The sequence below is a fragment of the Olea europaea genome, chromosome 16 (assembly GCF_002742605.1).
Source record: "Olea europaea var. sylvestris chromosome 16, O_europaea_v1, whole genome shotgun sequence".
In the NCBI taxonomy this organism is placed as follows: Eukaryota; Viridiplantae; Streptophyta; class Magnoliopsida; order Lamiales; family Oleaceae; genus Olea; species Olea europaea.
Window position 1 is genome coordinate 12,326,927 of NC_036252.1, and position 16,666 is coordinate 12,343,592.

Here is a 16,666-nt window from a genome sequence, read left to right on the forward strand (position 1 = left end):
TTATGAATATTTTGGCCTATTTAGCTATTTTAAATGGCGAGAGTTGTGAAATTTATAGCAAAAGTTTCTTTTTGTTTTGAAATAAAAAAGTTTATTATATTCATCACATTTTGATTGCAATGGATGTCTTCAATTTTTGTATTTTTAATTTTTGTCACATTTTTATTGTTTGTCCAAATTTGCCATCAACATGCATTGAATTGAGGGACAATATTCTTTTAAGCTTTGTGTTTTTGTTTTTTTATTTTGCTCATTTGAAAATGCAAGAGGTATATATGTCCCTTCACGCAATCTAAAAAAAAATTTTTTTTTGGACGAAATCCATATTCAAAGACGAGATGAAAACTAATAGAAGTGTGAGGGTGAGACTACAATGAAAACGGTAATTGATACAAAACATCATTACCTTTCAGTGTTAGTGTGCAAAAGATTCATTTATTCCTTTCATTTTTATTTTATTTTATTTATTTTTACCCTACTTTCATATTTCATTGCGAAAAATGATATTTTATCCAATTTCTCAACAAAAAATGTAAAATTACAAATATACCACCTATTTAAATAACAAAAAAATAGAAAAGAAAAATTAAAAAACAAATTGAAATTATACTCCCAAACTTTTAACAAAACTGCAAATGAGCCTAAATAAATTAGTAAAAAGGTAATTAGCACAAAACGTTCATACTTTTCCATATTATTGTAAAAAAACGTTCATGCCTTTCTTTCTTTTTTCTTTTTTTTTTGTATTTTAATCCTTATTTTCCAGTTAAATTATGAAAATCATCATTTTCATTCATGTTCTCAATTAAAATATGTAAAATGACGAATATACACTCCTATTTAAATGAAAAAAAAAATAAAAGAATAGATTACAACTATACTCCCAGTTTTTTCAAAAAAAAAATACAAGTAAATTCTAAATAAATAATTAAAAAGAGGGTGATTTTTTATTTTAAATAATTTAGTTGTACTTTTTGAAGAATTTGGAAGTATAGTTACAATTTGTTCTTTATTTTTATTTTTTAAATAGGAGGGTAAATTTGTTATTTTACAGCTTTTAATTGAGAAATAAATGAAAATGATGATTTCCGTAATAAAATGTGAAAATAAGGGTGAAAATACCAAAAAATGAAAGGTATGAACGTTTTGCATGATAATATTGAAAGATAAGGACCTTTTGTGCTAATTACCATTTTAATGATTTATTTTGATTCATTTGCAATTTTTTAAAAAGTTTTGGAGTATAATTGCAATTTATTTTTTATTTAAATAGTAGGGTATATTTGTTATTTTATAATTTTTTTTTTGAGAATTTAGATGAATGACTTTTTTTGCAATGAAAGGTGAAAATGTAAAAAAATAAAATAAAAAAATGTATGGACGTTTTGTATAATAATATTAGCTCTTGCTAGACGATCAGGGCCACATAAATTAATTCCAATAACATTGAAAGATAATGTCATTTTGAATGAAAAAGCTTAAGATATAGGTGTAAAATATAAATTTGATTGTTCTACATGTATATGTATGTGGTAAGGTATAATTGGTTTAGAATTTATTCAATAAAAAAAATTTCAACTTACTTTTTGACACCTCATCTGTATATAAATCATTATATAACTCCTTATGAACAATTAGCACTATTTATAAATTAGAGAACGATTTGTGCTACATGTACATAATGATTTATATACACATAATATGATGAAATATGATTGGGTTAAAAAAATTTCATCCAAATAAAAAAAACTTTTTAATTCTCTTTTTAACACATCATCTGTATGTAAACTATTATTGTAATACCCCAAACTTCCTGTTATATATTTGGCCAATATGATTCATACATTTCATGCTATTCACAATGTTACTTGCATTAGTTTTCTTAATTACTTTATCTTAAAATGGTGCATTAGATTATTGATATTTTAAGATTTTAATCTTCGACTCCTAGACCTAGGTGTTGAATTTTGTATTGAGCTATGATAGAAAATTAGGTTAACTAAATGTTGGAGATTGGCTTGATAAGAAATGGAATATTGAAAAGGTCGGAAATCGGTATCGACAAAAGTTCAAGCTTTCTATTCGGTTGATCGAGACTACCTTAAACCATAGATAGGTAATTGACATATTTGGGACATGATACATAGAGGAATATGATCATGATGCGATAATATATGTCTCATATGACATTATAATTATCGAGGAGCGATTTGATGAAATCGGTCGAGAATGGGGTGTCAATCGGGTAAGTAATTAAATGAACGATTGTGGAATTAGCTCTATAAAATATTTTGGGATCTTAGGGCAAGTGAAATGGATTGTAAACACATTAACATAAGCCCAGGATACTTGATTTATACCTGCAAAGATAGATATAAAATCAGATTTTTTTTACTAGTGACCACCTCATGCTTGGGATAATTGTTATTTTAACACTCAATCCCTTCATCCTTAAGATATATAGCACATCTCCTACCTTTTTTTATTTAATATAGATAGATATATGTATCTTATAAATCAATATAAGTTAAATAGTCCAAGAGAAAAGTCAAATATAGTAGGAAAAGACCACCTCATGCTAAACACTTAGCTGCACCCCACATTTTCTCAATCCTTAAGGAAGAGTCACGTTTCCAGCATCTTGAAGACTTTATATACACCTCCTAACAACATGTTTAGTCTTACCTCAAGGAAACAATCGTAACTCAAACAGTGTCAATTATTATGTTTGGTTGCTACAAACAAGAAACTATGAACTTTTGTTAGAAATCTTCAAAGCTGCTTGAGAATGGCCTTGATATTTGTTTGCCTGGTGTGAGGGAATTTTTTTTTTTGCTAGAAACGTGCATGAGAAACAACTTATTTGCAATCAGTTATCTGTACACATTTAGTGAAGAATCCAGTGAGGAAATTTTGTGATTCTGAAGAAAAGAAGTCTTAAAAGTTTTTGCTTTAGGATATTCAATGTAATTTTCCATTTTTACATTTTTGTGGTTGTGGATGAAGCTTTAGAAGTTATGGTAAGGTTGTCCACTGTATTATGTATGTCGAAAGTCATCAATGGAGTGTTCAATTCTTTTAAGCTCCTGTTATCAATTAGCAAAGCGTACAAGTTTTGTTGATTAAGGAAATGGTGATAAGTTTCCTGGTGATATGCTGTAGAATATGGGAGCCAAAAACTGGAAACTGTTGCTTCTCCTTTGCAACTTGTTTAACTAACTAGTAGGATTATTTTGAATGTCATATTAGCATTTTTAATGTTGATATGAGTTTAGTGTTTAAAGAAGAAACGATTCAATTAGTTGTAAAAATAATCATTTGAGGTAAGCAATTTGTGATGAAATTGAATGGTTCAATATAGTAATGACAAAAATGAACAGTTTAACTTTGTGCAAAAGTAGATAAAAATTCTCCTTTGAAGGAGAGAAAAGTAATAATTGAAAAAATTAAGTTCAATCATAAAGAGAAAAGAATTTAAAATAAATTTAAATTAAAAAAATTTATCTATAATACGAACAAAAAAATTTAAGAAATAAATTAATTAGTAATTTTCACCAGTAGAAAAATTAAAATAATTTTACATTGAACAAATTTATATTAAAAAATTTAAATAGAAAAAAATTTGTCCTTTGAAAGAGATAAAAGCAGTAATTAAAAAAATTAAATTTAATGAGAAAAAATAAAAAAATTTAAATAGAAAATAATTTATTTATAAAATAAATAAAAAATTTTAAAAAGAAAATAAATTTTCATTTATTGAAAGAAGATACAAGCTTTGCGTGGATAGAGATATGCTCTCTGCCCACGGAGATGATTTTTTTCCTTATTTTTTTATTTAAATTTGTTTTGTTCTTATTATAAATTTTTTTATTTTGGATTTAAATTTTTTTAATTCTTTTCTCTTTATGATAAAATTTATTTTTTTCAATTTAATATTAATATATTATTTGTTTCATTTTTGTAACTCTAATTTGTTTAATTTTTTTGTTTAATTACATAAATTTTTTTAAATTTGTTTTGTTCATATTATAAATTTCATTTTCTTTTTAATTTTTTTTCTCTTTATAGGTTAGGCACATTTCCTCTCCTTAAGGAACTACGAATTGGTGTTACATGCATCTTTAAACTACCGAATAATTCAACAATCCTCTTTACAAATGCAAACAACAACAGAACTGTAAACACTACTAGCTGGACCAAAAAGACTCCAAACATACCCAAAGCAAACTCTTGTAAGCCTCATTAAATATAACAAATAATGATAAAAATTTAAACTTCTCAAGTAGATAAGGGTAAAGAAAGAAAGACAAAACTAACTTTTACACACTAATATATATATATAAATAAGAAATAAATCCACAACAAAGCAAACATCAAACAAAAATATAAATTTCATAGCCATATCCAAGAAAAATAAAATAAAACTTCAATTAAATTTTCACGTATATACAGAGACAAGAACATACCTCACATCTGAATAAAGGAAGATGAGCCGAGCTAGTATTTCATCTAAACACAAAAATAAAAACTACATACCTTAATAAATCTTAAAAAACTAAAAAACGGAAATACAAACAAAAAAGAAAAAAAATTTGCAAAAACATACCCAAAGATAATCGTTACAAATTCTGAGATTTTATTCCCTACGATTGAGATGAGAACTAAGCAATGTTTCCCCCCACAGAAATAAACAATAATTTGGAGAGTTTTTTTCGTACATGGAAGCTAATCGATTGAATTGAAGGAGGAAAAATGAGTGACTTGAAAGAGTGATAGATAGTAGATTAATTTATATTTTTTTATAAAATAATAAAAAATCAAACCACTTTGACTAAATCCATTTCAAATCAGTTGAATGTATCCATCTTCACCAATAGAAAAAATTTTAAATATAAAAAATTTAATATCGAAATTTTTTAAAATATAAATAAATTCTTCTTTCACGGAGAGAAAAAAAGAATTGAAAAAATTAAGTTCAATCATAAATAAAGAGAAAAGAATTCATAAAAATTTTAAATAGAAAAAATCATCTATAGTATCAAAATAAAAAATTACAAAATGAATAAATAAGGAAAAAATTTCGAAAACGAAATTTTTTTTTGCTCCGTGCACGGAGTGAATATTCACTCTGTGCATAGATTTTTAAATAAATATTTAGCTATATTTAACTTTTTTAAATTAAATATTAATAAAAAGATTACACTATCTAGAGTGTAAAAATTTACTTATAAGTAAAAAATTCATTTCAAGCTATTTAAAAGTAATAAAAAATTTGTAATTGTAAAAACTATTTATATATAATAAAATATTAATTTCAATATTTTTAAATAAATATTTAGATATATTTAATTTTTTAAAATTAAATATTAATAAAAATTTTACTATAATTAAAAAGAAAAAGAAAACAAAATAAAATAAAATAACTTGCATTCCATGCAATGGAGACACTCCATGCAAGTTGTCCGTGCACGGTGCACAGAGTGATATATAAGTTTTTTTTTAATAAACTAAATATATCTAAATATTTACTTAAAAATGTTTAGTTAATATTTTTTACCTATAAGTAGCTTTTACAATTATAAATTTTTTATTACTTTTATATAACTTAAAGTGATTTTTTACTTATAAGTAATTTTTTACATTTTAGATAGTATAATCTTTTTATTAATATTTAATTTTAAAAACTAAATATATGTAAATATTTATACTAAAAAATTTTAAGTTAATATTTTTTTACTTATAAATAGCTTTTGCAATTATAAGAGAATAAGGTATTAATATTTTTTTACCTATAAGTAGCTTTTACAATTATAAATTTTTTTATTACTTTTAAATTACTTGAAGTGCTTTTTTTACTTGTAAGTAACTTTTTATATTCTAGATAGTGTAATATTTAATTTATAAAACTAAATATATCTAAATATTTATACTTAAAAAAATTTTAAGTTAATATTTTTTTACTTATAAGTAACTTTTACAATTATAAATTCGTTTTACATTTAAATAATTTGAAGTGATCTTTTTAGTTATAAGTAACTTTTTGCATTTTAGAAATAAACAATAACTTTTATGTATAAAATTATTTTAAAAAATATTATTACTAATAAAATTATAGAATATGGTCGATAATTGATAGCGTGAGAAAATGAAGAAAAAGTACTGTATGTCAAATTCAAAACATGTAAGCTGAAGGTAAAATAGAAAACGACGTCGTTTCTACTCTACCAATTATAAAAAAAGTTACAGTGTGACAAAATATTATTTAAAAAAATATTACTACTAAATCAGTAAGATAATGAGGGATGATATAATAAAAAAAAACCACTTTGACCAAACTCATTTCAAACCAGTTGAATGTGAAAATGTATGTGACAAAAATGAACCGTCCAGCCTTGCTCAAAAAAAGCAATAATTCCCATCTCCACCAGTAGGAAAAAAATTGAAAAAATTTTTAATAGAAAAAAAAATCTCCTTTCACTGAAAGAAAAAAATAATTGAAAAAATTAAGTTCAATCATAAATAAAGAGAAAAAATTCATAAAAATTTTAAATTAAAAAAAATTATCTATAATATCAAAATAACAAATTATAAAATAAATTACAAAATGAATAAATAAGAAAAAAATTTCATACGTAAATTTTTTTTTTGCTCCGTGCACGGAATAAATATTCACTCTGGGCATAGATTTTTAAATAAATATTTAGATATATTTACTTTTTTTAAATTAAATATTAATAAAAAGATTACACTATCTAGAATGTAAAAAGTTATAAGTAAAAAAATCACTTCAAATTATTTAAAAGTAATAAAAAAAACTTATAATTGTAAAAGTTACTAATAGATAGAAAAATATTAATTTCAACATTTTTAAGTAATTATTTAGATATATTTAATTTTTTTAAAATAAACATTAATAAAAATTTTACTATAATTAAAAAAATTGCGTGGAGTGTCTCCATCTCCATGAAGGGACTCCATAGAGTCCGTGCATGGAGTATCTCCTTGGAGACACTTCACTCCATGCACGGAGTATTAGTGTATGTTATTTTTTTATTATAGATTTTTTTAATATTTAATTTTAAAATTTTAAATATATCTAAATATTTACTTAAAAATGTTGAACTTAATATTTTTTTTATCTATAAGAAGCTTTTATAATTATATGTTTTTTATTACTTTTAATAACTTGAAGTGATTTTTTTACTTATAAGTAACTTTTTACATTCTAGTCAGTGTAATATTTTTGTTAATATTTAATTTAAAAAACCAAATATATCTAAATATTATACTTAAAAAATTATAAGTTAATATTTTTTTACTTATAAATAGCTTTTGTTATTATAAGAGAATGATGAATTAATATTTTTTTAACCTGTAAGTAGCTTTTACAATTATAAATTTTTTTATTACTTTTAAATAACTTGAAGTGTTTTTTTTACTCATAAGTAACTTTTTATATTCTAGATAGTGTAATATTTTTATTAATATTTAATTTATAAAACTAAATATATCCAAATATTTATACTTAAAAAATTTTAAGTTAATATTTTTTTTCTTATAAGTAGTTTTTATAATTATAAAATTCGTTTTACCTTTAAATAATTTTAAGTGATCTTTTTAGTTATAAGTAACTTTTTACATTTTAGAAATAAAGAATAATAGTTTGGAAATGCCTTTTGTAATGCCTCGTGACATATTCTACGATGGTCGTTTCGCGCACCATTGACGAAGTGCAATACTATGCCGTTATTACTTCAAAATGATATGAAGAATGTAATATTTTAATTTCGTTTGATATCCTGTAATGAGCCCAAAAATGAAAAAAAAAATTTGTTTGAGAGCATTTGCTTCATGCACGGAGCAGGTTTGGCTCGTGCACTCTGGAGAGAGAGATTTTTTTTTCCTTTTTCTTTTTTTTTTAGCAAATTTCATTTAGATAAATATGTTAGTGTAAAATATATTTTAAAAATTAAATATATCTACATATCTACTTAAAAATTTAAATTAATAATTTTTAATTATAAGTAGTTTTTATAATTATAAGTTTTTTTACTTTTAAATAACTTGAAGTAATTTTTTGAGAAAATTGTCGAGGAAAAATAATTAACATTAATAAAATAATTAATTTTTTTTAAAAAAAAGACGAGTTATGCTGATTTTTTAACACACACGTTTGATATACGTTTAACTATTTTCGATATTCATTTAAATCATTCGATGTGTTTATGATATAGTTCTCAAAATGAGTTTCGAGAGAATATAGAAGATTTATTGATTTGACTACCGTACAATCGTCGATGAATTTTTGAAATTAGCTTGTTATCGAAATTTCCAAAATAATAGTTTGAAAATGCCTATTTTGACGCCCCGTAACATTTGTTACAATTGACCGTTTCACGCACCGTTAACGACGTGTAATACTATGTCGTGAGTACTTCAAAATGATATAAAAAATGTAATATTTCGACTTCATTTGATATTTCATAAAAAGCCCAAAAATGAAAACAAACACATAAGTATTAAAAAAAAAAAAAAAAACACATTTGAGCAATGCTCCGTGCACGAAGCAAACAAACTCCGTTCAGCAAACATACATATACACACACACACAACTTTTATTTGTACTAATTTTGTTTATTAATATTTAATTTTAAAAAATTACATATATATAAATATTCAATTATTAATATTTTTTTACCTATAAGTAGATTTTACAATTATAAGTTTTTTCATTACTTTTAAATAATTTTAAATGATTTTTTTACTCATAAGTAACTTTTTACATTCTAGATAGTGTAATCTTTTTGTTAATATTTAATTTAAAAAATTAAATATATCTAAACATTTATACTTAAAATATTTTAAGTTAATATTTTTTTACTTATAAGTAGCTTTTACAATTATAAGAGAAGAGATTAATATATATATATTTTTTACCTATAAGTAGCTTTTAGAATTATCAATTTTTTTTATTACTTTTAAATAAGTTGAAGTGATTTTTTTACTTATAAGTAATTTTTTACATTCTAAACAGTGTAATCTTTTTATTAATATTTAATTTAAAAACTAAATATATCTAAATATTTATACTTCAAAAATTTTAAGTTAATATTTTATTAACTTTCATAAAGTGAAGTAATGTGTGAAAATGAAGAAATATTGTAGTGAAAGTGACATTACAGTGAAAACGATGTGTGAAAATGATGAAATGACGTGTGAAAAAAATGTTACAGTGTAATTGAATAGAATAATTTATTATTGCTAAATCAGTTTCAAACCAGTTTAATGTGAAAACTTATGTGAAAAAATGAATAGTAAACCTCACATTCTCTCTTTTAAGATAATAAGGAGGGATCATAGAACTTTGTGAAAAATGAGTTCTGCTAGTTAAGAAAAAAGAAACTTCAAGAATCAGCTTTGATGAAGTAGCTTAAATTTACTTTTAACTACAATCACACTTCACAACTGGTATTTTGGTTTCTATAAGAGAATTAGGAGTGTAAACAATTTTACTTCCTAAAGGTGTTCTCCATTGTGTACAAGATTAAAAGAAACTTTTGAAAATGTTCTAAGCTAATCAAACATTACTTATAAGTTTATTTTTTGTTAAGCCTACCCGAACATTAATTCTTACACAAGTCTAACCACGGTTTTTTAAGTAAATAATCATGTTTTTTTACTTATAAGAAGTTTATTTTTTATAAAGCCCACCTAAACATTAATTCTTACACGAGCTTAAACATTGTTTTTAAATAAATAATGTTACTGATCACTAATAGATATTATCATCTATCAAGATAATTCCATATAACAATGGATCAAAGAGGCTATTATTCTGTATGATCGTCTCTTTTGATGTTATATAGCATTACCCTATTCTACAATTCACGAAATAATCCCAAAATCACCAAAACAAATAGTATTTCAAAGCAACAGTACATCAGATAATATTTTAGCCTGTAGGTGTAATATAATTATTCTAAGAAAATTCATCTAATCTACTAACAGTAAACCAAAGGAAGGCATTATTTCCCAATTGGCCAATCTAAAGTGCTTCCTCAGTGTGACGTTACTTGCATTCTTCCATATTGAAGCATCTAATCTGCTTCTCTGGCGATTTTTCACTTGAGAAATTTAACCAGTGCAGGAACACAAATCACCTAAAAGTTGATTTGACTGTAGAGAAGATAGAGATGTTGGGTAGAGCCGTAGAGCAGCTTCGTGAAATCCTCTGAAGGCATCCTTAACTTTCTTTTCTTATTCTCAGGAAATGCAGAAACTTTAATCATCGTATTTGGTGAAGAAAATGAGATGTTCTCCTTGTCAATGTTAGTGCAAAGAAAATGTTGGAAAATTGGAATAATTAGTCGGTTTCACCAACTTTTGACCAATTATTTAAGTGGGTCTCGTTAGTTGGATAAATGATTTATTTCGCCAAGTGCATTATACTCCAAGAGTAGAATTGATATATGTATTTATTTCTCAAATATAATTAAGGGTGAATGAGAAATTAAAACCAAAAAATGATCACTTGAAGTTAAAATAAATTAGGAACAAAAAATTGGTGGAAAATTAGAAAGTGTCAATCCCACATAGGAAAACTAGAAGAATATAAACCACTTTATATAACTCGAGTTAGGGACTTGGGTTTGGGCTCCAAGGGGTACCACTAGTCTTTAGAGGAGAGACAACCTATATGCTAGTAGGTTCAACTAAAGCCCACACGCTCGCGTTGCTGTCGTCCAATCGGCACGAGCACGTGTATTTTTGGTAAAATAATATTTTAAATTATATTATTTTATTAATTAAATAATATAATTTTATTATATTATTTATTTTTTCTTCCCCGAATTTTCTGTGCAAGACACGTGGATTCTTCTAAATGGGTTATGTCTGTTCCAAGACACAACCTTTCAGCTGTTGTGTTTTTTGGGCACAACCTTTCAATTTCTATAAATAGACCCCAAATCCCCGATTTTATTCACTCTAGAAAATTTATTCTACTTCCCTTCTCATGTAATATTTTCCTTCCGTCCTGCAGTATTTCATATATTTGCATTTCAGTTCGAAATATTATTTTCATGCATTTTACTCCTCCGATTCCCGAGAGATCAAATATTAGTAAGTTCGTCGGATCTTGTAATTTGAAATGCTACTATTACAAGTCGAGGTCGTTGTATCTTGGGAGACGAGTGCTAGGAGATCGTCAGCACCAGTGCGAGGCATTTTCGTCTTAAAGAGAAAGAGTCGAACTCTTGTCTCGACCATTATTTATTAGAATTTATTGCGCTAATTTTGTAAGTCGAAATTCTGCCCGAATATTTATTCGCTATCTATTTATGTAAATTACCGCACGACATTCTCGAAGATTTTCAATAATCTTAAGACAAAATTTTTTATTTACGTGTTAATTTATATTTTGAAATTTTGTTAGACTATGGCAAGTAACAACATATCCGTCGTACACCCAAACAGCGCTCACGAGGAGAAACCAGAAAAATTCACACGAGTGGATTTTAAAAGATGGCAACAGAAAATGCTATTTTATCTCACAATTCTGAATTTGGCAAAATTCTTGAGTGAAGATGCTCCAACTGTTGAGGAGGAAGAAACAGATTCTAATTAAAGCTCTGATTTGAATCTAGAATTATCATCATACAAGTATTATAACTATTCTAACTCTATAGGTAGAGACTAGATAGAATCTGAAATTCCTACTATAATCATAATACATAATTCTATAGTGTTCAAATTTGGAGAGAGAAATTTTTTAATTTTTTTTTGAACTTTTATGAATTGTCCAGTTCAAGAATTTTTTTCTTGATTTAATTAAAAGAAGGTGTCCACTTACCGGTGTAGTCTTGATTTTGGAGAATACCATAGAAGACTTGAAGGTTTGAAGCATCAAGTTTTTGCATTTACAAGATAGGTGTTTGTGATTTAAAAAATTGAAAGTTCGTGAATCCGAATTAATTAAAGAATTGATTATTGAGTTTCAGTAAAAATTTGAATCCTTTATTATATATGATGGTTTATTGAATTAAAGAAATTTTTTTAATTTCTGGATAATTCCGCTTCCGCATTCTAACAATTGGTATACAAACAATCTAGATCGTTCACGCGCTTGTTATTTCTGAATCTTGTTTGCATGTTCTAGTTGAGCGATGCCTAGGAATATTTTATAATGTGATGATTGAATTATTTTAAACTATGATCCTATTATTTGTGGTCAGTTCTTGATTATAATTCGTCATTTCGAGTATATAACGAGATATGTAGATTACGACTCCATCATCTTGATTTAATTTTCATTTCAATTAAATTCAAAATTGTTAGTCCATGAAACATAGGAATTATGTAATTCTTATAATTTTGTATTTTGTAAATTGATTGAAGATTGAAGACCGAGACGATCAAGAAGAAATCAAGAATTGCAGAAAAAATTATTTTTCCTAAAGACAGTAAAAACCGTCTACGTGTGCAGAAAAGTTTTCTGTCTACACTGTTATTTTTTATTATTAAAAATCGAAATTAATTTTATGTAAGTACGGTGGCAAAGTCCTTTGGTATTTTTGGAGTCTACTGTTAGATCCTTGAAGATTTTTGGTTGAAGTTATTGGTATTACAATCTACCCTCCTAACAATTAATTTTGGCAGAGTCATAGCACCATTGTGCTTTTAATAAGGGGATCACCTTATTCCTGAATGCTTGAAATTTAATATTAATGATTCTTATTTAGACTTCCCAGTAGCTCAAACCCCGTCGTAACTTAATGGATTGATGGTTGACCACATGACTTGTGTAAATGAATGTACTTTCAAAGCATTGACATATGGAAGACGTCATGCAAAGTTGATATGCAACATTCCCAATTCATTACAAGACTTCAAACGAACCAATGAACCTTGATCGTAACTTACCCTTGTTACCAAAAGTAACATTCCTTTCATTGGTGCAATTGATAGGTATGTTTTGGCACACTTATTTAATATATAAATATACTTATTATCGATGAAAAAGGATAGATATCGACTCACAATTGGGTAATTTTGACTTTTGTAGGTCATAAACTCCAAATTGAAAAAGAACAAAGCAAAAAGAAGAGAAAATGAACCAAAAGCGTACAAAAAATGAAGTTGGGACCAAATTGCACAATGGCGAGTAGTTGAAGGACTTGGGAAGCAATTTATGAAGGGCAAAATTGATATAAAAGTCAAAATTCGAGGACAAAATCATAGTTGAGGGACCTAGTGTGCAAATATTGGAAAAAATGAGCTACAAGTTGCTGAAAAGGAGGGTAGCCTAGGCGCTCACTTGATGCCCTTTTATAGATCTTGGGGCCTCGTTTCGGCCTAAGTCCATTTTAAATGTTTTTCCAAAATTTGAGGACTTAGGGTGTAATTTTCTAATGGTTTTGAGGGATTTTGAAGATGGAATAAACGCATCCAGGGGAAAATTCTTCTCCTTCCTTCTTTATTTCTTTTTGCTTTTCATTTTCTTTTCTCTCATTTTCTTTGTTCTTTCTTTTTATGTTCTTTTTCTTTTTATTTTTTCTAGTTAAAACCTAAAACACAATGAGGAGATATCAAAGTTTTGGAGAAATCAAGAGCAAGTAATTTTCGTCTGTAAAAATCTAACGAAAAGGGATTTTATCTATAAACTTGTAGTTTCTCCATTGTTTTATCATACTTGTAAGGTAATGTTATAAATATTCTCCTTTTTATCATTTATATAACATGAGCTAAATATTTGTGTTGAGATTTATGGATGAAATTTAAGTTTGCTTTAATTAATTTCAATATTTGCTTTTTAATACTAAAATACTTATTTCTATGTGTATCTACTATTATATTTCTTTCATTTTCATTTATGTGGCCAATGAATGATTGTGTTTAGTGATTTGTAAATCGTTCAAGATAATATTGTGCATTTTAAATCAAATAGTAAGAACCCTAAATTTGTGTAGGGGAATAGTGATAATCCCTAACCCTAGGTAACCCATTGAGCTATTTTCACAAAAGTTCAATACAATTGTTTGTTTTAATCGACATATAGATAGATTATGTTCAACCAATGAATTAGGGTTAATTTTGCTCGAGAAATGTAATCAACTAAAATTGAAAAATTGGGTCTGACATAGTAAACAAGTAATTTGTTAATTGACTTATTGAGAAATTAATTAGGCGACGGTTAAATGAAACATTGAATCCCAACCACGTTCTCTTCCAAAATTTCCAAATTCTTATGTTTTCTTATTTTGTAGATTTTTAGTTAATTTTCATTATTTTCCAAAATTAAATCTTTGTTGTGTGTTTGGTTTCTTTGTTAAGATTAAATTAATTAAAGTTATGTAATCAAAAGTAAACATTTATCGAGGGATCGACAACCTAGACTCAAAAAGTCCACTTTATTATTTAAACACGACCCGTACACTTGCGATGTATAATTTTAACGAACAGCAGCCTTGAGAAATACTTTGTCACCTATTGAAAATTCAATTCATTTCCTGTTTTGTCTATCCAGAGCAATTTTCATACTATCCCGAATTTTCTTAATAGCCTACGCTATTTGTACAATGATCTCTGGATCCAAAATCCTTTGCTCACCAACCTCATCGCAATGAACTGGTGATTTACACCTCCTCCCATACAATACCTCATAAGGTGCTATGCCACTAGAAGCGTGATAACTATTGTTGTATGCAAACTCAATCAAGGGTAAATGTTTCTCTCAATATCCTCCAAACTCAAGGACACATGTTTGGAGTATATCTTCCAGTGTTTAAATCGTTCGCTCAAACTGAAGGCGAAAAGCTGTACTAAATTTTAACTTAGTTCCCATAGCTTGTTGTAACATTTTCAGAAGCTCAATGTGAACCTTGGATTTTTATCTGATACAATTGAAATGGGCATACCATGCAACCTTATTATCTCATTTACAGATAACCGTGCCAATTGGTCCATTGAAAAATGTCATCCGAACCAGCAAGAAATGAGTTGATCCACAATGACCCAAAGAGCCTCATTACACCTTGTTGAATTTGGGAAACTGAAGATAAAGTCCAGTATTACATGCTCCTATTTCCAGTCCAGAACTTCTAATAGTTCAAGTAACCTTGACGGACGTTGATGTTCAACCTTCACTTGTTGACATACTAAACAACTTTCGACACACTCAGCTATATCCCTCTCCATGCATTTCCACCAAAATACCGCCTTAAGGTCTTGGTACGTCTTTGTATCTCAAATGTACTAAATAAGGAATGGAGTGTGTCTTTTCTAATATTTCCTTTTCAACTCCTCAAAGTCTGGTACCCACAAGCGTTATTGATAATACAGGAACTTGTCCTTATCCATGGTGAAATTCTTTCGCTTCTCTGTATCAATCTTTGACATAATGAATTCACATGACTGATCATCTTTCTAATGGTCTTTAATTATGTCACTGAATGTTGATCAAATCGAAGTGCTACCATTCGAGCAATAGTACCTGGCGGTGTTGTGACCAATTTGAGACTAACTCTCTCGAGCTCTTTCCATAATGGCTTTTGTAGTCAAAGTCGCCACTTGACTTGTCACTTTATAACTCAAGTTGCTGCTACAACATTCACCTTCACTGGGTGACAGTGAATGTTGCAGTCGTAACTTTTTACGAACTTAAGCTATCTTCTCTATCTCGTGTTCAACTTCTTCTAAGTAAAGATGTATGTGAGATTCTTGTGGTCTTTTAAATGTCAGATTTACCTCCATAAAGGTAGTGCCTCCAAATGTTTAGTGCATGGACTATCAAGCAAGTTCTAAGTCGTGCGTAGAGTAATTTTGCTCAAGTGACTTCAATTGTCTTGATGCATAAGCGACCACTTTACTGTACTGCATCAAGATACATTATATTTCCTTCTTAGAGGCATCACTGTAAATCACGAAACCCTCTGATCCTTCAGTTATAGTTAAAACTGGAGCATTCACTAACTTCTATTTCAATTCCTCAAAATTATGCTCACATTTCTCTATCCAATCAAATATTTCACCCTCACAAGTTAATTGTGTTAGTGGTCCTGATATCTTGGAAAATCCTTCAATAAACCTCCTTAGTATCCCACCAAGACCAAAAAGTTGCGAATTTCTCCTACAATGGTTGGCCTTGACCACTTTAACATCACCTCCACTTTGCCTGGATCAACCTCTATGCTTCGGGTTGTGACAACATGTCCAACGATTACATTTTAGCTTTTGTAGCCATCCTTCCTTTAACCTTCTCTCACACGCTATATGAATTTCTTTATATTGTTTACTTCAGATATGCATTCAAAGACTTCTATCGTCTTCCTTTCACTTTCCCTTTCTATTCTATTTTACTACTATTAATCGTTTGATTTTCTGTCTTCCCTTCTTTCGAGCTTCTGTGAATCCTTTGCAAAAAACGAGTAACAGTTCCACACGAAGTGGACAACAAAAAGGGAAAATTTTCACTCGAATTGGACCTTAGTGACTACAAAATTTCCTCTTGCCCATGTTCAAAGTTTTGTGAATCTTTCACAAAACCAATATAAATTGGACCGTGTTGACAACTATCTTCATCTGTTATCTCTTATTGTGTATGTATTTTCATTTCTGTATTTTTGTTTGTGTTCTTTTGTGATATTTTTTTCCCGTATGCTGAGTTATC